Source organism: Pleurodeles waltl, chromosome 1_1 (genome assembly GCF_031143425.1).
Source record: "Pleurodeles waltl isolate 20211129_DDA chromosome 1_1, aPleWal1.hap1.20221129, whole genome shotgun sequence".
NCBI classification, from domain to species: Eukaryota; Metazoa; Chordata; class Amphibia; order Caudata; family Salamandridae; genus Pleurodeles; species Pleurodeles waltl.
Window position 1 is genome coordinate 607,947,795 of NC_090436.1, and position 23,152 is coordinate 607,970,946.

Below are 23,152 nucleotides of genomic sequence, written 5' to 3' on the forward strand. Positions count from 1 at the left end.
GTGATACCACATTGTACAATGCAGTAAACTTATGATGTTTTTTAAACAGACACCTTGCCTGTGGTTGATTGGCTAGAACCCAGGTTGAACCGGCAAAGCTCTGATCATACTCAGGGTCAGTTCTGTGACAGTTTTCTGGTGTCAGAAGTGGGGTTGTCTGGTGCACTGTATGCGAGAGCCACCATGACCAGAACAGACAAAAGGTGGCAAGTCTGCATTTAGTCTCTTCCTGCCCGCCGACCACCAGGGAAAGCGGTAACCAGCAGCCCAGATGCATCCAGATAAGGTGGACTGGGATCAGGGATTCATTAAGAGTGGCAAAACAGTATGGTCCTTCCCTGTTACAAGGGATCTGCTTGAGCCCTCTTCAGGTCTAAGGCACAGGGTCACTCCCTGTTGCCTGTCCCCTCTCGAGATTGTCTGGACCTGGGATGGGCGGGAAACTAGTGCTGCGTGCAATTGCATATGTGAGTGCTTTTTCCTCTTGAGTGTATGCTGCGTGTGACTCTCTGTGTGCATGTCTTCTCTCCTGAATGCAGGATTCCTTGACTCTGGGTACACAGTTGACAGCCACACTAATTGCAGTGTCTATTGCTCTCAGACCTATGCTATGTGTGTGATACCACATTGTACAATGCAGTAAACTTATGATGTTTTTTAAACAGACACCTTGCCTGTGGTTGATTGGCTAGAACCCAGGTTGAACTAGCAAAGCTCTGATCATACTCAGGGTCAGTTCTGTGACAGTTTTCTGGTGTCAGAAGTGGGGTTGTCTGGTGCACTGTATGCGAGAGCCACCATGACAGGAACAGACAAAAGCTGGCAAGTCTGCAGTTAGTCTCTTCCTGCCCGCCGACCACCAGGGAAAGCGGTAACCAGCAGCCCAGAGGCATCCAGATAAGGTGTACGGGGATCAGGGATTCATTAAGAGTGGCAAAACAGTAGGGTCCTTCCTTGTTACAAGGGATCTGCTTGAGCCCTTTTCAGGTCTAAGGCACAGGGTCACTCCCTGTTGCCTGTCCCCTCTCGAGATTGTCTGGACCTGGGATGGGTGGGAAACTAGTGCTGCGTGCAATTGCATATGTGAGTGCTTTTTCCTCTTGAGTGTATGCTGCCTGTGACTCTCTGTGTGCATGTGTTCTCTCCTGAATGCATGGTTCCTTGGCTCTAGGTACACAGTTGACAGCCGCACCAATTGCAGTGCCAAGGCGCTGTAGTTGAAAGCAAGGGTCTCAATATGTCCAACTTTATTTACATGCAAACACCTTTCTTTCTCCCTGCTCTGTGACACTATCTCTCTGCGCACTTTTTTCCCCTTCTCCCTTTTGGCAGCAAAGATGGCGACCCCCTTTGTGATTTGACACCTATCGTGCCTACCATCTGTGTGACTGCCCTCCTTGCACTGGAAAGTGAAGAGTGGGTGGTGTGAAAGAGGGACAGAGCAGAGGGTGAGATAATGGGGGGAAAGTTTTCTTGTCCCACTGGCAACACTCCAGTGGCATATATGTGTAAGAATTTTTCTTAAAAGGGGGATTGTCACAGAAAAAGCTGGTACCATTGTGTAGTGTTTGGAATGGTTATACTGTGGTTAAGCCAGGGTTACATTTTCCTGATGAAGGGACTTTTGACCTTAACAAATTGAGATATTTGCGTGGGTTTCAGAAGTGGCCCATCCAAAGCAAATGGGATATTTTTATTTGTGGTATAATGAGGCTTCATGCAGACATGAAGCTTACAGGACTCTAACAAAAAGCTAGAAACAAAATTCAGGAATGTAAATAAGGGAGGGTTAGGGGGATGTCAGCTCACCTTCACGGGTTGCCCTGCAGGCCCATGTTAAAGAGAGGGTAACAAGACCACCCCCATACAATGAGGACATACTGGACTCCTACACAGGAATTTGGCCCAATCCTCCCCGAATTCAGGCACAGGCAATAGGGGGCCAATTAATTGTTCCACTGGCAACACCCTTAGCACCTCAGGGAGGGCCTCCTGAGGAAGATCAGGCACATTATGAGGGAAAGGAGGAAAGGGAAGACGAAGATACTCTGAATAGCAGAGATGAGGGAATGGTTTTGAGGAATAGGACATTGCCAGTGAAAGGGAAACATTAATTGGAAAGTGGGGAGAAGCCAGTGAAACTCGCACCACTTAGGGCATTTCCACCAGCTGCTGAGGGGAGGCACCACTCTAGTCCATGTTTGATGGACCACCTCTGACCTCATCTACTGGCAGGAGACTTTGCCTAAGTTTCGGGTGGACTCCCGTGATTTTATTAGGCGATTTCAGACAATTTGCAATACACACAACCCGAATGGGGCAGATGTTGAAATTATGTTAGACACTTTTATTACTCCGGCTGAGATGCAAGCAGTGGTTGCATAAACAGTTAATACTCACATCGCTGATAGTACTCCACAGATGTGGCCCACACTGGACCTTCTATGGGATATACAAGTGACAGACAATGACCAGTTGGGCATCTTAAATAATTCTAGGAGGGCCCTCATACGGGCAATGGAAGAGGTGGGGAAGCCACAAGTAAATTGGACTAGAGTTGAATCATGCATGCAGGTGGTAAATAAACACCCAGCTGACTTTTACTTCTAGAGTACTTGATACCCTTACAGCACACAGGAGGATCAATCTAGACTCTGTGGACTCTGCCCCCTTAGTGGTTGGTGTCTATGTCAGAAATTCACTTCCTTACATTAGAGGGTACCTTGAGGAACATAGAGTGGAGTGGAAGGTTATGGGGCTCCCACAGCTGATGGCCAGCAGCTCATCTGTGGTAGAGAAAGCAGAGAGATAAGTTGAAGGAGGAGGATAAGTAGGGTAAGGTCCTTGCACTTCTGCTTAAAAATCTTCAAGCCACAGTACAGGGGCCAGGGATGGAGTGCCGGCAGTGGGAACCAGCGGGTAGAGGAAGACTGAGTGGTCTGGAAAAGTGAGGACCCCGTACAGACAATGAGTGTAGGTATTGCCACGGGAAGCGACACTGGATGCGATCCTGCCCCAAGAAAAGAAATAGGGACCATAGATCGGATGCACCTCAGCCCTAGCGGGATTACTCCAGAAATTCCAATGCCATGTACCCCTTTAGCTCCTCATAGTCTTCCCTGTCCCCTCAAGTACCTAGCACCATGATGCCCTGTTATGTATTGGACCCCAAGGACCTCAAGGTTAGCGTCACTATTGATGGAAGTCCCTATGAAATGCTGGTCAACACCGGGGCATCGCTGAGCTTTTTGGGAGATGGGCAAATACCACCTTCAGATATTGACACCATTGCTCGGGGCTTTGCTGTTGCCCCCATACGTCTCCCACTATCTGAACCTCTTTCTGTCTCCTTTGGCCCCATCAAAGATACACACATGTTTCTACTCAGCCTGCAAGCCGCAGATAACCTGTTGGGCCGTGATCTCCTCTGTAAATTGAGAGCCACAATTCATTGTGACCCTAAAAGAATATACCTTTCCCTCTGCAGTGATAAGGTGCTCAGCCTCTGTTCCATACTGACAGCCACCTCATTTGAATATAGCAGACTCAGCATATCTTCCTTTTTAAAGGGTGTACCTGTTTATTTATGGTCTACCCATCCAAATTAAGTTGGATTACTGAAGTCTGCCCATCTTGTCCAGATTACCTACCGTACTGATCACCCATTCCCTTGCAAACTACAGAACCCCCATAGAAGCCATTAAGGGCATACACCCTATCATTGAGTCTCTCCTGCAAAAGGGCTTTTTAGTTCCTTGTACTTCACCATGTAACACTCCTTTACTTCTCATAAAGAAGCCAAAACCCTTACCAGATGGTACCCCTCAGTGCCGTTTTGTTCAGGACCTTAGAGCAGTGAACAAATTTGTCATACCCTGCACTCTGGTGGTTCCCAATCTGTCTACTATTCTTAACACTATCCCTGCAAACACTACCCACTTTCCAATGGTAGACCTCTGTTGTGCATTCTTCTCCAACCCAGTACACCCCGATTCTCAGTTCTTATTTGCTTTGAACTTTGAGGGCCATCAGCTTTCTTGGACTAGGCTCCCTATGGGGTATTGTGAGAGTCCAACAATCTTTTCCCAGATATTGAAAGAAGATTTGTAGGATCCTGAGCTCCCAGGGGGCTTTGTCCTGACACAGTACATGGACAATAATTTGTTGTACAGTATCTCTGCTGAAGTCTGCTGTCCTGACTCCCTTGCCCTTTTTACTGAGCATGCTGAGTGGGGCCATAAGGCATCACTGTCCAAACTTCCGTTTTGACTTCCTAAGGGCACATATCTAGGTCAAGCCATCTCGTATGCATCCACCTCCATGACCCCGACCACGTGCAAGCAGTAGATAGACCCAGATATCCATGTTTTTATACTCTACCGAAGATACACAAGAATCTCCAGTTTCTCCCGTGAGACCAATTATCTCAAGAATTGGGGGACCTACGGAGAAAATTTCAGAGTTTGTTGACGTCTTTCTACAACCATTGGTAGTCAATTTACCATCGTATATTAGAGATAACAGACATATTCTAGGAATATTGGGAGATATACAATGGGAGATGGACATGATGCTAGTAACCTTAGATGTGGTGTCATTGTATTCCAGTATTCAACATGAGACAGGTCTAAATGCTTTGAGATACATGCTAAACCGTAGATCAGTTAGTCTTCTCAAACATACAGAAATTATTTTGATGATGGTTGATCTAATTATAAACCACAATGTGCTTCTTTTTAATGATCAGTGGTACAGACAGAAACAAGGACTGGTGATGGGTGCCAGATTCTCCTCTTCTTATGCCAATCTCCTTATGGGATGGTTTGAGGAGAGGTGGGTCTGGGGACCGGGGGCCAGAGAGTGGCAAAATTGTATTCTTTACTGGGGAAGATTCATTGACGATTGTTTCATGATTTGGACAGGAAACACAGCACAATTTATTGAATTTTGTGAATATTTGAATGACAATGATGCAAATCTTAAATTTATTTACAAATATAGTAAACAGAATATAGAATTTAGAGACGAACAACTCTTTATTCGTGAAGAACAGATCCACAGCAAATTATATAGGAAACCAACTGCATGCAATGCAATACTTCATGCTTCCAGTGCACACCCCAAACATCAAATACAAGCAATACCGTTTGAGGAATTAGTGAGGGCAAGATGCAATTGTAGTAGGGCTGAAGATTTTGAGGAATGTGCACAATATGATTTCTCACTTTGAACAAAGGGGTTATAGCAGGAGCACAATCAAGACTGCACAAAAAAGGATTGAAAGAATCAACAGAACAGTGACTTTACTACCACGTTTGAAATCTAGGGAGGAAGATACCAATGAGGTACGATTGATTACGGACTTCAATGAGAGTGCCTTTATTATGAAAAAGATGATGAAACGACATTGGAGTATTTTGAAACAAGACAACATGCTGAACAACTTTACATCGTCAGGTCCGTTATTTACATATAGAAGAGGAAAATCTTTGAAGAATCGTTTGTGTCGGACCTACCCAAACCCAAAAACAAAGACAACTGGCTCACAGCTAAGAACCTAGGTTTTTACAATAGTGGACATTGTGGTGTTTGTAACTGGGCTTGTCATGGTATTACGGAATATGTAGACAGGGTGGAAATATTCACCGATTTAGATCACACATGACTTGTGACACAAAATATGTTATTTACATTATCAAATGCAAATGTGAACATATGTATGTGGGCAGCACAAAAAGCCCATTGAGAATAAGGATTGGTGAACATTTGAGGGCGTTGAAACAAATGGATGAGAGATATCCGATAGTACAACATTGTTAGAAATGGGGTTTTTGGTTGGCAGTCAGGTTGCCCTCTGTCCAAGCAAGAACCCTTACTCTAGTCAGGGTAAGTCACACACAGTCCAAATTATCCTGTGCCCACCCTCTGGTAGCTTGGCACGAGCAGTCAGGCTTAACTTAGAAGGCAATGTGTAAAATATTTGTGCAATAAATCATACAATAACACCATATAGCACTACAAAAATACACCACACAGTGTTTAGAAAAATATAGAATATTTATCTGGATATTTGTAGATCAACACAATAAAAGATGCAATAAGAATTTGTAGGAATATCACTGAAAAGTGATATAAAGTGGGTCATTACAACCTCAGCGGTGTTTTACCAAGACCGCCGAGGGACCGCCGTGAGGAAGACCGCCAGTAGTGGCGGTTTGCCGTTCAGCGTATTATGACTGTTGGCTGCTCTCCGTCCTTTTTACAACGGAGAGCCGCCAACAGCCATACTGGCGGGCGGCGGGGAAGTGGAGGTTGCTCCACCTCCACCGCCACACCAACAGAACACTGCCCAGCGAATCACGTCCTGTGATTCGGCACAGCGGTGTTCTGTTGGCGGTGTGGTGTCGTCGGAGCAGCCCCCATGGCTCCCGTCCCCTCCCGGAGGATCGACGGACAAGGTAAGTCGATCGTCCGTTAGGGGAGGGGGTGGGGGTGTGTTGTGTGTTGTGTGTTGTGTGGGTGCATGGAGGTGTGCGCCTGTGTATGTAGATGGGGGTGTGATTGCGTGTATGCTTGCGGGTGTGTTGCGTGTGTTGGGAATGAGTGCGTGTATGTCTGTATGTATGTCTGTATGGATGTGTGCGTGTATGTCTGTATATTGGTGTGCGTGTCTGAGTGTGTGGATGTAGACATGAATGTTGGTGTGTGTGCGTGTTTGTGTGTTGGTGGTGCCTGCGTGCGTGTCGTGTGTGTGTGAGTTATGTGATGTTGGGGGTCGGGGTGGAGAGGGGGGCCCTGCCACCTTTGGGGGGTGGCAGGGGTGGTGGGGGGTGTAGGGGAGGGAGTCAGGTGGGGGTGGGTGTGGGGGAGACCCCTATCAGTGCCTGGGAAGGAATTCCCTGGCACTGATAGGGCTTACCGCCATGGATTTCATGGCGGTTCCTACCGCTGGAAATCCACGGCGGTAAGCCGGGTCAAAATACCGGCGGCGGTATTGTGACGGCCGCCGGGCTGGAGACCCAGGTCTCCAGCCCAGCGGGCGGAACGGTGAAGCGGCGGATGACCATGGCAGTAAACGCCATGGTCATAATATGGAAAAAAAGACCGCCAGCCTGTTGGCGGTCTTACCGCCGCTTTAACACCGTCCAGCCGAAAAACAAGGGGAGTATCCTATCACCCTCACCTGCTTAGGATACTAATGAAACAATGCTCACAAAAAAGGTATAGCAGGAGAGGGACAAATTAAATAATTATTACACAAAACCAATAATAACTCTTGGTTCGGAGGAATACAACTATTTTCCATTATTTATTATATTTGTAAATGTACACACACATCTCAGGGTCAGAGGAAGACTTTCTATATATAAACAAATGACACTACAGTGGAACTATATACACTTATCTATACATATTTACAAAAATAACAGACATGTGAAACACATAATACATATGATATAAAAAAAAAATGTATATATATATGTGCCCTACTCCAACGATTTATAGAATAGTCACAACACAAAATACAGTAAACAAAGTGATCAACAATTATATGGTAGCCAAGGATCTGCACCCAGCTGTATACTGCCTTAATTTTCTTTATACAAGGTAGCAAGTAGTGGTATATAAGTTATTTAACAATAAATTGATTATTTGCTCAGACTCCTTGGACCCATTGGGGATATGTCGACGCGTTTCGGCCTAACTACTCAAGGCCTCATCAGGACTGTTGGAGAGCACTGGCACCACTTCCCTTACAATTATGGGACGTACACGAGCTAGAATACTCAGTTTTCAGGTGCTATCTACTGGCGCCCCTCGTATACACACCGGCGACTGTGTAATGATTTCATCATGTTTTCTTTTAACTTCTGACTCACGCCACGAGTCCGCAAGCTCTGTGTCAATGCGCGCAGATAGAGCACTGCTCCTACTCTTTCAAGAGTACCGACACTCTTTTGTGAGCTTTAACACCGTCCGCCAGGGTTGTAATGACCCCCAAAGTGTCTTAAGTCTTTAAAAAGCAAACAAAGTCTCTTTCAAGCACAAAGTACCTGGTTTAAAGTGGAAAATCTCCGCAAAGGGCCGCAGAAGAAGAGATACGTGGAAAAATGGTGTGTTCGTCGATTTCTCCCCTGCACACATGGACTTGCGTCGTTATTTTTTACACGGGAAGTCGTGCGTCGTTTTCCAGCGCGCGGACAGTCTCTTTCTGTGGTTCGCGGGATTACCAGATGCCCGGGGTCTGTGCGTGGATTCTTTGGCTTGTTTTCCGGCTGCGCGTCGTTCAGGGAGGCTGTGCGTCGAAGTTTTGTTCTCACAGCAGGTGTCGCGTTGATTTCCCCTCTGGAAGTCGGGCGGCGTTGTCCTTGCGAGGCCGTGCATCGAAGTTCCGGTCGCCCCGAAGGCGTCGCGTCGATCAGCGTCGGTGTGTGGCGATTTTCTCGCCGCGGAGCAAGCTGTGCGTAGAAATTTTCGACGCACGAAGAGTCCAAATGAAAAAGAGAAGTCTTTTTGATCCTGACACTTCAGGGAACAGGAGGCAAGCTCTATCCAAGCCTTTGGAGAGCAGCCAGACAAGAGTTCAGCAATGCAGCAGGCCAACAGCAAGGCAGCAGTCCTTTGTAGAAAGCAGACAGGTGAGTCTTTTGAGCAGCCAGGCAGTTCTTCTTGGCAGGATGCAGGTTCTGGTTCAGGATTCTTCTCCAGCAAGTGTCTGAGGTGGTAGGGCAGAGGCCCTGTTTTATACCCAAATGTGCCTTTGAAGTGGGAGAGACTTCAAAGAGTGGCTTAGAAGTGCACCAGGTCCCCTTTTAGATCAATCCTGTCTGCCAGGGTCCCAGTAGGGTGTGTGGCAGTCCTTTGTGTCAGAAAAGGCGCTCCACCCTCCCAGCCCAGGAAGACCCATTCAAAATGCAGATGTATGCAAGTGAGGCTGAGTACCCTGTGTTTGGGGTTTGTCTGAGTGAATGCACAAGGAGCTGTCAACTAAACCTAGCCAGACGTGGATTGTAAAACACAGAAAGATTTAAGTGCAGAGAAATGCTCACTTTCTAAAAGTGGCATTTCTAAAATAGTAATATTAAATCCAACTTCACCAGTCAGCAGGATTGTGTATAACCATTCTGGCCATACTAAATACGACCTTCCTACTCCCTTCAGATCAGCAGCTGCCACTTCAACAATGTATGAGGGCAGCCCCAATGTTAGCCTATGAAGGGAGCAGGCCTCACAGTAGAGTAAAAATGAATTTAGGAGTTTTACACTACCAGGACCTGTAACTACACAGGTACATGTCCTGCCTTTTACCCACACAGCACCCTGCTCTAGGGGTTACCTAGGGCACACATTAGAGGTGACTTATGTGTAGAAAAAGGGGAGCTTGAGGCTAGGCAAGTACTTTTAAATGTCAAGTCGAAGTGGCAGTGAAACTGCACACACAGGCATTGCAATGGCAGGCCTGGGACAAGGTAAAGGGCATAATTGAGTGGGTGGCACAACCAGTGCTGCATGCCCACTAGCAGAATTTAATCTACAGGCCCTAGGCACATACAGTGCACATTACTATGGATTTATAAGTAGATTAAATAGTCCAATTGGGTATGATCCAAGGTTACCATGTTTAAAGGGAGAGAGCATATCCACTTTAGCACTGGTTAGCAGTGGTAAAGTGCGCAGAGTCTAAGAGCCAGCAAAAACAGAGTCCAAAAAGTGGAGGGAGGCAGGCAAAAAGTTAGGGGTGACCACCCTAAAGCATGTCAGGTCTAACAAACATGTATTGTCTCGCACTAATCAGAGTACTCAAGCAAAAATCATTTTTTTTGGTTTAGAACATATTCCTATGGACCCCAGGGGTGATAATAGGGAACTCCAGTTGAGACGTAGGAAGTCCTTATGGATTATGAAATTACAGGCGGTGGAGGTGGGTTTGAATATATATCATGAGTTGGAATACTTTCTAGGAACATAAATCAGTATCTCTAGAAAACTTTGTGGAGTAATAAGCAAGCACACGTTATTTTGGATTATACATGAATTAATCTTGAAGCCTATGATGTATACATACACATAACTACCATTGAAAATGAGCCAATGAAACAACAGATATATAACAAAGACATCAAAATTGATAGATCGGTTGAATAACTTTCGGGTGTTCTTACATTGTCTCACTGGCAGTATTTACACAGGAGATTGTTAAATAAATTTTCTTGGGATATGAATAGGTTTCTCACATAGAAATTAGAGTAGAAATTCCATGGTATGTACATTTTTATGCCCAGTTCTGTGTTACAGAATTACTTGACTGTTAATTACCTTACTCAAGTAATATTACTGTAGATATAGGAATTTATGTGATTAAACTAATTACAGTATTTATATATAAACAAGTGAAATATACCCAATACAGAAAGAGTAGACATGACGATTGAGTCCTCTTTCTTTTTCTATGCGGGAGAAACAGACAGAGAGACTAAAGTAGGACTTAGCCATAGGTACACCGAAACCCGCACGTTACGCGGTGACACGGTTATTTAATTTTGGGTGCCTGTTGTGCCCAGTTGATGAGCGTACTCGCATCGACAGGACTAAATGGAGTAAACACGTTAGCGGCCATATGAAGGTAAGCGGGAGTGGCTTGATATAAGCACAGAATAACCTTGGCGGTTTTGACGAGAACGGGCATATTATTACATTGAGCAGTTCAAAGACTGCTTTCTTGTGAGTAGATACGCAAAGCGGCTCTAATTACCGTAACAGTGCCAATATCGGTTAAGTAAGGAATTAATGACTAAGGGATGAGCATTAATGAGAATGGCAATACAGTTTGTGCTAACCATATTTAATCGTGCATAGGTGTAATATGACCACATACCCCGGTCTTGATATCTGTAGTGATTCCTGAATACACAGTTATAGGGTTATGATTAGTCTGATTATTGGCAAGTGAATAAGTCTGTAAATGTCTAGTTTGACTTATCATTAATTAGTGAGGTCACTGAGACTATGGAAATAATCCACGTGACTATTAAATCTAAATTCTTTGACACTTTAGACAGATGGATTACAAACAATGGTGCACACTATGGGCCAATTATTTATGAACTAGTAACTTATGACAATCGGAGGAGCTTTACTTGTAAAAAAGCAATCATTTGATGTATGCAGGTTAGTCTTTTTAATTAATTGGCACTTGTCACATGGGTATGTGTGTATAAAGGATGTGCACTGCTTTGCTAAGAGAGGGCACATTAGCATGATTATCAGCACAACTCACATTTAATAAATTGAAATGTTGGGCACATAATCACTTCATTGCACATAGTTATATACAATATTACTTTAAAACACGCATGGATGGAACAATACATATGTTCGATTTTATTAGATTAATACCCACTTAATACTGCATGGTTAGTTATACCATCAACAGAACTTATGGTTTACTCTATACTAAACAATTATTTGTTATATATTATCACAGCCCTAATGAAGTCTATTGGGAGAAATCCCCGACGAAACATGTGTTGGCTGGATTGAGGAATATCAAATTGTTACTATGGTGGAAATTTAATGTGGAGTCAACAGGTTCTGGATTTGTACAAACAACTAATGGAATTTGTTGGACTCTGTGTGAACTCATAGGATCATAGTGGATGCCAATTGTACACATATATGGATTGAAAAACAAGTATAATAAACACGGTATCAAGTGATGTAATATTGACTATTTACTGTGAAATGTACTAATTGTTAGTGACTAATTGGATGAGGGCCTGGCAAATACTAAACACGTGCAAGCAGTGCTCTCCATTCCCACGTCTGTCAGCAAGTGGCAAGTGCACCAGTTTCTAGTTGTGGCTGGATATTGCCAGTTGTAGATCCCAAATTGCTAACCACTGTTTGCACTGATCGCTGACAGCGCCCCCAGACCCACTACAATGGACCCTTTTAGGGGAGGAGGACTTTACTGCTGTTAAGCAAGCCCTGGGCTTTGTTCATGCTCTGGGTCACCCTGATTACAAAAAAACATTCACGCTGTACTCCCATGAGCACCAGAGAGTGGCCTCTGGTGTCCTTACACAGCCGTTTTTGGACAAACAAAGAACAGTGGGCTACTCTTCTGCCCTTTTGGTCACTGTGGCCCACAGCAGCCCACTGTGCCTTCATGTGGTCGCTTCAGCAGCCACTCTTGTGAAGGCGAGTGAATGATATTGTCCTGGTACATCCACTGACTCTTGCAGTGCACATGCAGTTGCAGAGTTGCTTCTCCACTCTAGTACCCAGCATCTCTCAGTCCAGCGCCAAACCCACCATGAACAGGCCCTTCTTGGAGACAGGAACCTCACAATTGTGAGGTGCACCACCCTCAATCCTGCCACTCTTCTACCTACTGCGGAGGATGGAAAGCCTCATGATTCTACCTAAGTCATGGCCATCACTACCACTACCACTCCATGTCCAGACCTCAGTGACAAACGCTGCCCGATGAAGACTCTATCCTCTACACTGATGGTTCTGCTTTGCGGGATGATTTTGGTGCACTATGCATTGGCTACGCGATGTGTTCACAATCCGGTACACTCGAGGCTGCTGCCCTCCCACAAGCCCACAGTTCCAGAACTGGTTGCTCTCACTAGAGCATGTGAGTTGTCTGCTGCAACTTGGGTCACTATTTACACTGACTCACGATATGCTTTCAATGTCTGTCATGCTACTGGTCAGCTCTGGAGGATAAGAGGGTTTCTCACGTCCTCTGATTCCACTATTTCTCATGCTGTACTTATTAAAGCTGTGCTTGATGCTATTCACCTCCACACTGTCATACCCACACTAGAGAACAGTCAGATGTAGCTCCTGGTAATGCAGAGCAGATGCTGCACGCCATGCTGCATTGCAAAGGACTCCTACCACTTTCCCTTACTTAGGTGCTTTGCAAACCCCCCTATCTCATTCTGTCTCTGACCTGCTTGCAATGCAACAGAAGGCCACTACTGAACTTACAGCATTTTTGACTTCCCAAGGCTGCACCCTAGACCCGCTTTGAAATTGTATGTTTCCCATGGCAGTAGGACAGCCATTACTCACGTATTTCAATGACAGCTTGCACATGCTTTTCATTCAATGTCACACATGTGCCGGGGGGAACTGCAAATGATATACTGAAAGGCTGGTACGCCCCTGGGATACACGAAGGTAGCGAAGGAAGTGATCCGCAACTGTATCACATGTAAGAGGAATAACTCAGGAGGGGCACTGAGCCAGCAAGGGGAGGTTTCAAAGCAGTGGGCAGAATGGCCAATGCAGCATCTTCAAATTGACTTTATGAACCTACCACCCTCACAAGGCTACAAACATGTGCTAGTAATGGTGGATAAAATGTCGGGGTGGCTGGAGGCCTTCCCATGCAGGAAAATGGATGCAATAACTAAGGCAAAAAAGCTCATGTTTGATGTAATTCCCCGTTTCGGGGTACCAGAATCTATAGACTCCAATAATGGACCTCATTTCATAGCTCAAATGTTTAAATATATTCTTAAGTGTCTAGGGATTTCTCAGAGGCTGCACACCCCTTATCATCCCCAGTCCTCGGGCAGTTAAGAAGATAATTGGCCAAAATGTATCAAGAAACAGGGCTCAAATGGCCAGAAGCTCTCCCTGAGGTCCTTATGAACATTAGACTCAGCCCCAGTAAGAAGCATAGATTAACCCCTTTCAAAATCATTTTTGGAAGGCCATTTCCACACTGGGAGCACTTTAGACTTCCATATGTTTCTCTCCTGGGTGGGGAAGAGGACCTGGTGCAGTATTGCAGAAGGATGCAAAGGGCTCTGGCCAAATATCATGATCTTGCTAAAAGTGCTTAACCTCGTCCTCTTGCAGTCACTGCCCACAATCTGCAGCTGGGGGACTGGATCTGTATGAAGGAGGTCATACGGAAAGACTGCCTCGAGCCAAGGTAGAGTGCACCCTGCCTGGTTCTACTAACCTCCCACTCTGCGGTCAAAGTGCATGCACACCCAACCTGGATTCATCTGACACATGTTAAGAGGAGTCCAGTGCCACCAGATGCTGTTGAGTAAAGTCTACACAACAAAATCTCAAAGAGGGGAGTCGGTTTGCACCTTCCGAAAACTAGACTGAAGGGGACACCGGAGGGTAGGGAAACCGCCCCAGAAACAGACGACTATGGACCAGAACGAGAAATAGACGACTAGGACGAGAAGTAGGCAGACCAGGATGAGAAGTAGATGACAGCAAATTAATTGCGAAAATGCTCCAATAGTTCCCGGGGTAGTAAAGACGGAACATTCGATAGAACTTGCTATGCCAAGACATAACATTTTTTTGAACATTCATATTTTTGAAATAACAAATTATAATAAAAAATTAGGTGGTAGGAATATGTTGCTTTGATAAGCTTAATGGGTACCTTTGTTACCCCCTTGTTGCAGAAACCAGCATTGCACCCCTTGATCAAGGTTCATGAGCAGCTTGCCAACATTTTGAATCTTAGGAACTGTTGGATCCGTCAACAACTGTTCAGGCATCCAGGGGACCCTGTATGGCTATATGCACACCCTTGAGGATGGGAGACTTTCAAGAAGGAGATGTGTGCCATGTTCCAGATGTCACCTGGACGTGTGCTGCAGGGCTAGAGGGGAAGCAGCCCCGTTGCACCTTGAAATCTAATGTCCAGGACCAGTATGACTTGTCCCCCTCTCCTGGGAAAAACTCTACCCAAGACAAGTTCCCATTGTGCTTCAGACATCAGTCGCTAGGACGCAACCCAGAGGCTAAGGCATCTGGGAAACTTGAAGGAGGATGAGTGTCTAAACCTGCTAGAGTTTGACATAGTCACAGGGAACTGGGAGGTGATGGGAAGAGAGTTACAGAGTAGAAACTGGACCCTTGTGACCAGGTCAGGGAGCCTCAACTACACAGTCCATTATTGGAACCTGACTATAGATGGAGACACTGTGCTGGTGGCCACAAAGGGGCCCATATATGATCCCTTGATTGAGGGTCCAGGTTCAAGCACTACCCCTCCACAAGTAGTCTCTAGACTCCTGGAGTTCCCGTTCTGGACGGCCTGATGCTCATACGCTACCCCTTGTGTAAATGTCACTGGCATGAAAACAGCCTTGAAAGACTACAGGTAGTGTAGCAGCTTCCATCATGATGTGCCAGAAGAGGCAGGCCTCCCTGCTAGGGAATATTATGAGATGGACACTCAGGTGCAAGGAGGCATGTATTTTGTATGTGGTAATAGGGCCTATAAGGTGATCCCCAAGGACTGCGAGGGAACATGCTCTCTAGGTTACCTTACTCCCAAAATCACAGTACTTCCACGTGTAGCAGCTCATGAACCTCTGAATTTGGGAAGTTTTGCAGACTGCTACAAAAGAAGTACCCCTATATGGGAGACAAGACAGAGGTCCTCATTACAACCCTAGCGGTCGGTGATAAAGCGGCGGTAATACCGTTAACAGGCCAGCGGTCAAAAAAATGGAATTACGACCATGGCGAAAACCACCAACACAGACAGCCACTTTAACACTCTGACCGCCACGGCGGTAGGAACAAACACTGCGGTGGTAACCGCCAACAGACAGGCGGAAGACAATGTACCGCCCACACTATTACAAGGCACCAATACGCTAGCTTTTCCATGGCGGTACCAACGCCATCAAAAGCATGGCAGAAACAGTCTTTGGAAGGGAAAACCACTCACCTCTCGACACCCAACGAAGAACCAGGACACCATGGAGCCCGAACTACAGGTGTTACCAACGTTGGTGTATGTTCTTATCTACCAGTAGTACGAAGGGCGGTGGCGACGACTACAGTGAGTACTGCACCTAGCACACAGGGGAGGAGGGAAAAGAGAGCGATACACGCACGCAACACCCCCACCCACAACAACACACAGACACATATCCAATCACCTCACAGGTACACCCTGTCATCCCCTGGAAGAACGCAAGGACCAAACAAAATGAGTTTAACTAGTGTAATATTCGAACAATCAGAAAGTCCAAGAGAACAGTAAATAATTAGTGTACACAAATATTTACAGCAAGTACACAAGTGCGCACACTGTCCTATGAGATTTCCATGGACCAGTGGTCCCAAAAAGCATGGCCGAAGCCCACACATGACACCTGCCTCAAAACGGAGAGAACACTGCAGGGGCATCAGGTCGAAAAAAATACAGACACCTCAGGGGGAGGAGGGGGCACCTCATCCGGATGATGGGACTACGTCACTGCTCCTCGAGGGGGCTCCATGCCCACTGCCTGGTCCTGGGGAGTGCAAAGCCACAGTCTCTCAAGTGGGTCCACTGCCCACTGCCTGGGGAGTACAAAGCCACAGTCTCTCAAGTCTTTCATGTGGGTCCACTGCCCACTGCCTGGTCCTGGGGAGTGTCTCAAGTCTCTCAAGTGGGTCCACTGCCCACTGCCTGGTCCTGGGGAGTTCAAAGCCACAGTCTCTCAAATCTCTCAAGTGGGTCCACTGCCCACTGCTTGGTCCTGGGGAGTGCAAAGGCACAGTCTCTCAAGTCTCTCAAGTGGGTGGTTTGCCCACTGCCTGGTCCTGGGGAGTGCAAAGCCACAGTCTCTCAAGTCTCTCAAGTAGGTTCACTGCCCACTGCTTGCTCCTGGGGTGTGCAAAGCCACAGTCTCTCAAGTCAGTGACATGTTCCACTGGTTCTGGACAGGGCTGTGTGCCCAGAGTGCTTCATCCTGCCAAGGACTGTGTTAGTGGATGCTGTTCTTCACTGGTTCTGGAGGGGGCTTTGTGCCCAGAGTGCTTCATCCTGCCATGGATAGGGTGAGTGGATGCTTTTCTCCACTGGTTCTGGAGGGAGCTTTTTGTCCAGAGAGCTTCATCCTGCCAAAGACTGTGTTAGTGGATGCTTTTCTCCACTGGTTCTGGAGGAGGCTTTGTGCCAGAGTGCTTCATCCTGCCAATGATTGTGTTAGTGGATGCTTTTCTCCACTGGTTCTGGAAGGGGCTTTGAGCCCAGAGTGCTTCATCCTGTCAAGGATAGGGTGAGTGGATGCTTTTCTCCACTGGTTCTGGAGGGGGCTTGGTGCCCAGAGTGCTTTATCCTGCCAAGGACTGTGTTAGTGGATGCTGTTCTCCACTGGTTCTGGAGGGGGCTTTGTGCCCAGAGTGCTTCATCCTGCCAAGGATTGGGTGAGTGGATGCTTTTCTCCACTGGTTCTGGAGGGGGCATGGTGCCCAGTGTGCTTCTTCCTGCCAACAATTGGGGGAGTGGATGCATCTCTCCACTGGTTCTGGAGGGGGCACGGTGCCCAGTGATGCTGCACCTGGGGTGTGGCAGTTCCCATTCCCTCACCTGGGTGTCTGAGCCACGAGATTTTCAGGGAACAGGTAGCATGATACTCCATGGAGGCAGAGCCACACTCCACCCTGCGGCGACTTAGGCTGCAAACTGCTGGTAGTGCCAGTGGTGGTGCCTCATGTAGTGTGTGCAGAGTCCAAGACGTCTCCTGCAGCCTCGGACGGCTGCTCACTAGGGATGCTGCTGATGTCCGATGTAGTGCCACTGGCTGGGCACGTTGCAGTGCAGGTGGCGGTGGCTGCGGCGGTGTCTGCGGCAGAGATGCTGCCAGTGCTGCCCGTGGTGCAGGTGTCTGTAGTAGTGGAGGGAGACACCAGGCCGTATCCAGCAGCCTTGGACGGCTGCCCACTGGGGATGATGCTGGTGACTGTAGTTGTGGCAGCTGCCATGCGGATGGCGGTGCAGATGGCGGTGCAGGTGGCGGTGCAGATGGCAGTTGTTGCGGCGGTGCTCACCGTGTTACAGGTTGCTGGCCTGTCATGAGAAATGAGGGTCACCAGTCCCTCACCAGGAGGCTCCGTGCCCTGATGTGACTTTCCTTTGCTTTTGTGTCCCTTCCCCACCTTGTCAGTCGCTGCTGGGAGCTTGGCACTGTCCTCTTTGGTTCTGGATGAGGCCTTGCTGGGTGGGTGGTGCGGCTTTTCCCTTCTGCATGCTGGCCCCTTCTTTACCTTTGCAGGTGGCGGAATCGGGTGGTCCTTAGCCTCAGTAGGTGGCACACTGACAGCCCTGATGAGTGCCCCCTTCGATCCTCCCAGACTTGCAGGGACCACAGTGGATGCCGATTTGGTGGCTAAGGTGCTGGTCTGGGATCTAGACATCCTGGCCCTAGGGTAAGGACGGAGGGGGGAGGTGTAGGGAAGAGGTCATTGTTAGCCAGGAAAAGTTTCTTTGACACACTGTGATGGGAAGATGGAGGGAGTGTGGGAGTGGAGGAGGAGGTAGTGGTTATAGGAGGTGTACGTCTGCTGAGTTTGGGTGAAGGTGCATGGGCTGGAGGCTGTTGTGAGGTGGATGGCTGTTGGGTGGGTGTGTGCCTGCGTTTGTGTACTCTGTTAGAAGGGCTCACAAACACACAGGGAGAGGACACAGGGGGCGTGTGCATGGTTGTGGGGGTGGTGATTGCTCGTGAGTGGTGTGTTGTGATGGGCGTGATGGTGATGGAGGCAGTGGCTGAGGATGTAGTGCATGCAGGTGTGAGTGGAGAAGAGACAGGGAGGGAGGTGGAGGACGTGGAGGAGGGGAACACAGTGGAGGAAGTGGATGTTGGTGTGTCCGCATGGGTATGGTGCTTGTGTGAGTGCCTGTCGGATGTGTGGTGCTTATGTTTGCCTGAGCCACTTTTGTGTGTTGATGTGTGTGCATGCTGGCCTGATGGTGTGCTTGGGATAGGCTGAGGTAGAGGGTATTGAGTCTGGGTAGAGGAAGTTGGAGGGGGGGCTTGACACAGGGACAATGGCTGCCATCAGTGCTGAGGCCAGAGCCTGAAATGCTCTCTGTTGGGCCGCCACGCCAGAATGAATGCCCTCCAGGTATGCATTTGTTTGCTGCAAATGCCTCTCAACACCCTGGATGCCATTCAGAATGGTTGACTGCCGAACAGTGAGAGATCTCAGGAGGTCAATAGCCTCCTCACTGAGGGCAGCAGGACTGACTGGGACAGGACCTGAGGTGCCTGGGACGAAGGAGCTGCCCACCCGCCTGGGTGAGGGGGCACGGGAAACACGCTGAGGGGCTGCTGGGAGGACGGTGCGGGTAGGGGGGGTTGGCAGCTGCACCTGAGGTACCCGCCACCTCAAGGGTGCTCCCATCAGAGCAGGAGTCGCTGTCGCTGGTGTCCACTCCTGTCCCCGTCAAGGAGCTCCCCTCACCCTCCGTCCCACTGGTGCCTTCAGACTCCGTAGATTCACCATCCTGGGCCATGTGGGATGCAGCTCCCTCCGTCTCCGGTGCCTCTGCTCCGCCAGATGATGCTAATGCACACAAGGACAGGGTGACAAAACAAGATGGGGGGAAAGACAGAGGAGACACATGGTCATTGCCAGCAACACCACTACCTTTGGGGGACACAACACACAGGGAGCAGCCCTATGCACTAGGCCATGCACTAGCAGTTAGTAGGAAAAACACCTGCCCATGGGGGAACTATGCCTAACCCCATTTGCTGCACACCTGGAACCCACAGGAGGCTGACTAGTTGTAGATGGCCACTACCACTATTTGGGATGGAGTACCACAGGCCCTGCCTAACAAGGGACCTACCCTACCAAGTTCGCCCTGGCCTAGTGGAACTCACAGCCCACATCCCCCACCCAGACACCTGGTAAAGCATGCAGAGTCTGCTGAATGAGACTGTACTCACCCCCTTGTGGCTGCTCTGATGCCCTCAAGCGCCCATCCAACTCCGGATATGCCACCGCCAGGATCCGGAACATCAGGGGGGTCGTGGTGCGATGGGCACCCCTTCCAGCTGGGCCTCCGCCATCTTCTTGCTCCAGCGGCGCAGGTCCTCCCATCTCTTGCAGCAGTGGGTGCTCCGTCTATGATAGACCCCCAGGGTCCGCACTCCTTGGTGATGGCACGCAAAATACCCTTCTTCTGGTAGGTGCTGACCTATAGGAAAGGTATAGGATGAAAGGAAATTACTCCCCCGTCTGGTTCATCATACTCATTGCCCACCACTTCCCACCAATGCCCTGACACACATACACTCACCATCCTCTCATGCAGGCCTCAGCCCCCAACCCCACATGTATCTTTCATCCACACCACTCCATATATTCATGTCCCATGCATCATGCTCACAGTGTACTCACCTGTTTGTCTGGAGGACCGTAGAGTAGCGTGTACTGGGGGAGGACCCCATACACTAGTCTCCAACTCCTCCGAAGTAAAGGCAGGGGCCCTTTCGCCAGACACTCGAGCCATTGTCGCTTCCCGACACAGGTCACAGCAACACTTGCACTGTAGGTCCTCTCCTGTTGACGGTCAGGTATCAAGTGAGTGAACATATAGAAAACGGCGGTCACGTCCGCAGTGGTGCGTATTGTCACCGCCGGCGTACATCGTCATTGGCTCATGGAACCCATAGGGTCCAATGATAACCAATGCTGAATTGCGCAGTGGTCGTCGACTGCCTACCGCAACGCTGCACATTGCCAGCGCAGTTACCTCATTTCCCCTTGTCCCTCCTTACAGGTCAGGCAGCCACCATTGCAGGGTGGCACATGGCATGGCACCTAACTGCGCCACAGCACATTTGGGCAGAAATACGGACAGACAACGCCACACATGGATTTACTCACATTACTGCAAAAACACTTGTGCAACCTATGTGGTACATGACCCTCTGCTCACCATTCTCCTCCATAGGGCACATCCGCTGGGGCAGATGATGAGAATGCGTCATCCTCCAGTGTACAAACCTCTGGTGGACCTGTCGACAATAGAAGCCAGACACATCATTATCACCTACAGACTTGATCGTGCCACTATCCAAGAACTGTGTGCCCAATTGGAGCCTGACCTGATGTCAGCTATCCGCCATCCCACAGGTATCCCCCATCTAGTGCAGGTCCTGTCAGTGCTCCATTTCCTGGAAAGTGGTTCCTTCCAAACAACAGTGGCCATGGCATCAGGGATGTCTCAGCCAATGTTCTCTAACGTGTTGACCAGAGTGTTGTCTGCCCTGCTGAAACACATCCGCAGCTACATCGTTTTCCCCCAGGTGGAGGATTTGCCCACAGTGAAAGCTGACTTCTATGCCCTAGGACATATCCCCAACATTATTGGTGCCATTTATGGTACACATGTGGCATTTGTCCACCCCCCGTAGGAATGAACAGGTGTACAGGAATCAAAAAAGCTACCATTCTATGAATGTGCAGATGGTGTGTTTGGCAGACCAGTACATCTCTCATGTGAATGCCAGGTATCCTGGCTCTGTGCATGACGCTTACATTTTGAGGAATAGCAGCATCCCTTATGTGATGGGCCAACTCCAGAAGCACTGGGTGTGGCTCATAGGTGAGCCCAAGGTCCCCACACAGTATTAATAGGTGACTGGGTAGTCCCTAAGGGTTAGTGTTTGTTTAACAGATATCCATCAACATTTGCAAGTGACTCTGGTTACCCCAGCCTCTCATGGTTACTGAGCCCAGTGAGAAATGCCAGGACAAGGGCAGAGGAACGCTACTATGCGGCACATGATCAAACTAGGCGTATTATTGAGCGGACTTTCGGCCTCCTGAAGGCCAGATTCCGGTGCCTCCATCTAACAGGTGGCTCCCTATGCTACTCACCGAATAAGGTGTGCCAGATAATCGTGGCATGCTGCATGTTGCACATGCTCATCTCATATCTGACTACTGTAGGACATTGTATAAGTAAGCCTCTTAACCTCTGTGTATGGACCCTGACAGTTCACTTTGCCTTTCCATTTCACAGATCTAGGTACCTCGTTCTGCATTCTGCTATGTTTACTGCTACCCAACAACTGTCATACATTGGTATGTGCAAATGAACATTAACATTGATATTTGTTGAAGAAGTTGTAATAATACATTTGTGAAAGTACAGACTGTCTCTAGATTGATTTGTGATTCAAGGGTGTTTATTTATGGGCTAATGTGTATAGGGGTAGGTGGAAGGGGCTGGGGTGATGGTGGAGGAATGTCCATGGTAGAGTCCAATCTCTTGGTATCAAAGGTGCATTGTCCAAGGGGGCATAGGAAGTGGAGCAATGGCAGTTCAAAGTGGATAGGGTGACAGAACGGTGACAATCAGGAAAGTCTTATTTCCTGGGGGGGGGAAGTCTTGACAATGTTCTCTGTCTTGTGCCTGGATCGCAGGGACCGTTTGCGGGGTGGTTCTCCTTCTGCAGGGTGTGGAGTGTTGGTGGCCTGTTGGTCCTGTGGCGGGACCTCCTGTCCACTAGCGCTGGCGGACGTGGAAGGCTTTTCATCATTCGGGCTGGTGTCAGGGGCCCGGTGGTATGCCACTGTCTCCCTCATTGTGTTGGCCATGTCTGCCAGCACCCTTGCAATGGTGACCAGGGTGGTGTTAATGGACTTCAAGTCCTCCCTGATCCCCAGGTACTGTTCCTCGTGCAGCCGCTGAGTCTCCTGAAACTTGACCAGTACCGTGCCCATGGTCTCCTGTGAATGGTGGTATGCTCCCATGATGTTTGAGAGTGCCTCATGGAGAGTGGGTTCCCAGGGCCTGTCCTCCCCCTGCCACACAGCAGTTCTCCCAGCTTCCCTGTTATCCTGTGCCTCTGTCCCCTGAACCGTGTGCCCACTGCCACTGACCCCAGGTCCCTGATCGTCCTTTGTTAGTGGGGTTGCCTGGGGTCCCTGTAGTGGTGGACACACTGCTGATTGATGTGTCCTGGGGACAGTGGAATGGGCCCGCTGGGTGGGTGCTGTGGTGGTGCTTCCTGAGGGGGGAGTTTCAATTGTGGTTTGGGACTGTGGCAGGGGAACCGACTGTTCAGAGGTCCCTAATGGGCCGGGCTGGTCATCTTGATCCAGGCGTGCAGAGCTGCTGTCGTCACTGTGGGCCTCTTCTGTGGGGGGACTGGATATGGCTGGCACCTCCTATCCGGTGACGTTGGGTAGGGGTACTGTTGGGGTGTAAATGCATTGTTATTGTATCTCTGTGTGCCATCTGTGTGTTTCCCTCTACTACTGTGCTTGCAATATCGCCTTGGCCCTTGTGTGAGTGGTGATTGTGTGCCCTGGGTGAGTCTTTCCCTCGGACATGCTTTGGTGATGGGTG

General features: G+C 48.5%; 1 long non-coding RNA gene across 1 annotated transcript in view; it reads left to right on the forward strand.

The window, feature by feature from the left end:
* Positions 1–10,514: 10,514 nt before the first annotated feature.
* LOC138283134 (uncharacterized) overlaps positions 10,515–23,152 on the forward strand; it is a 100,541-nt gene continuing 87,903 nt past the window's right edge. Inside the window, exon 1 of the long non-coding RNA XR_011201111.1 lies at positions 10,515–10,624. This is a non-coding gene — a long non-coding RNA (uncharacterized lncRNA). The remainder of the gene's footprint in view (positions 10,625–23,152) is intronic.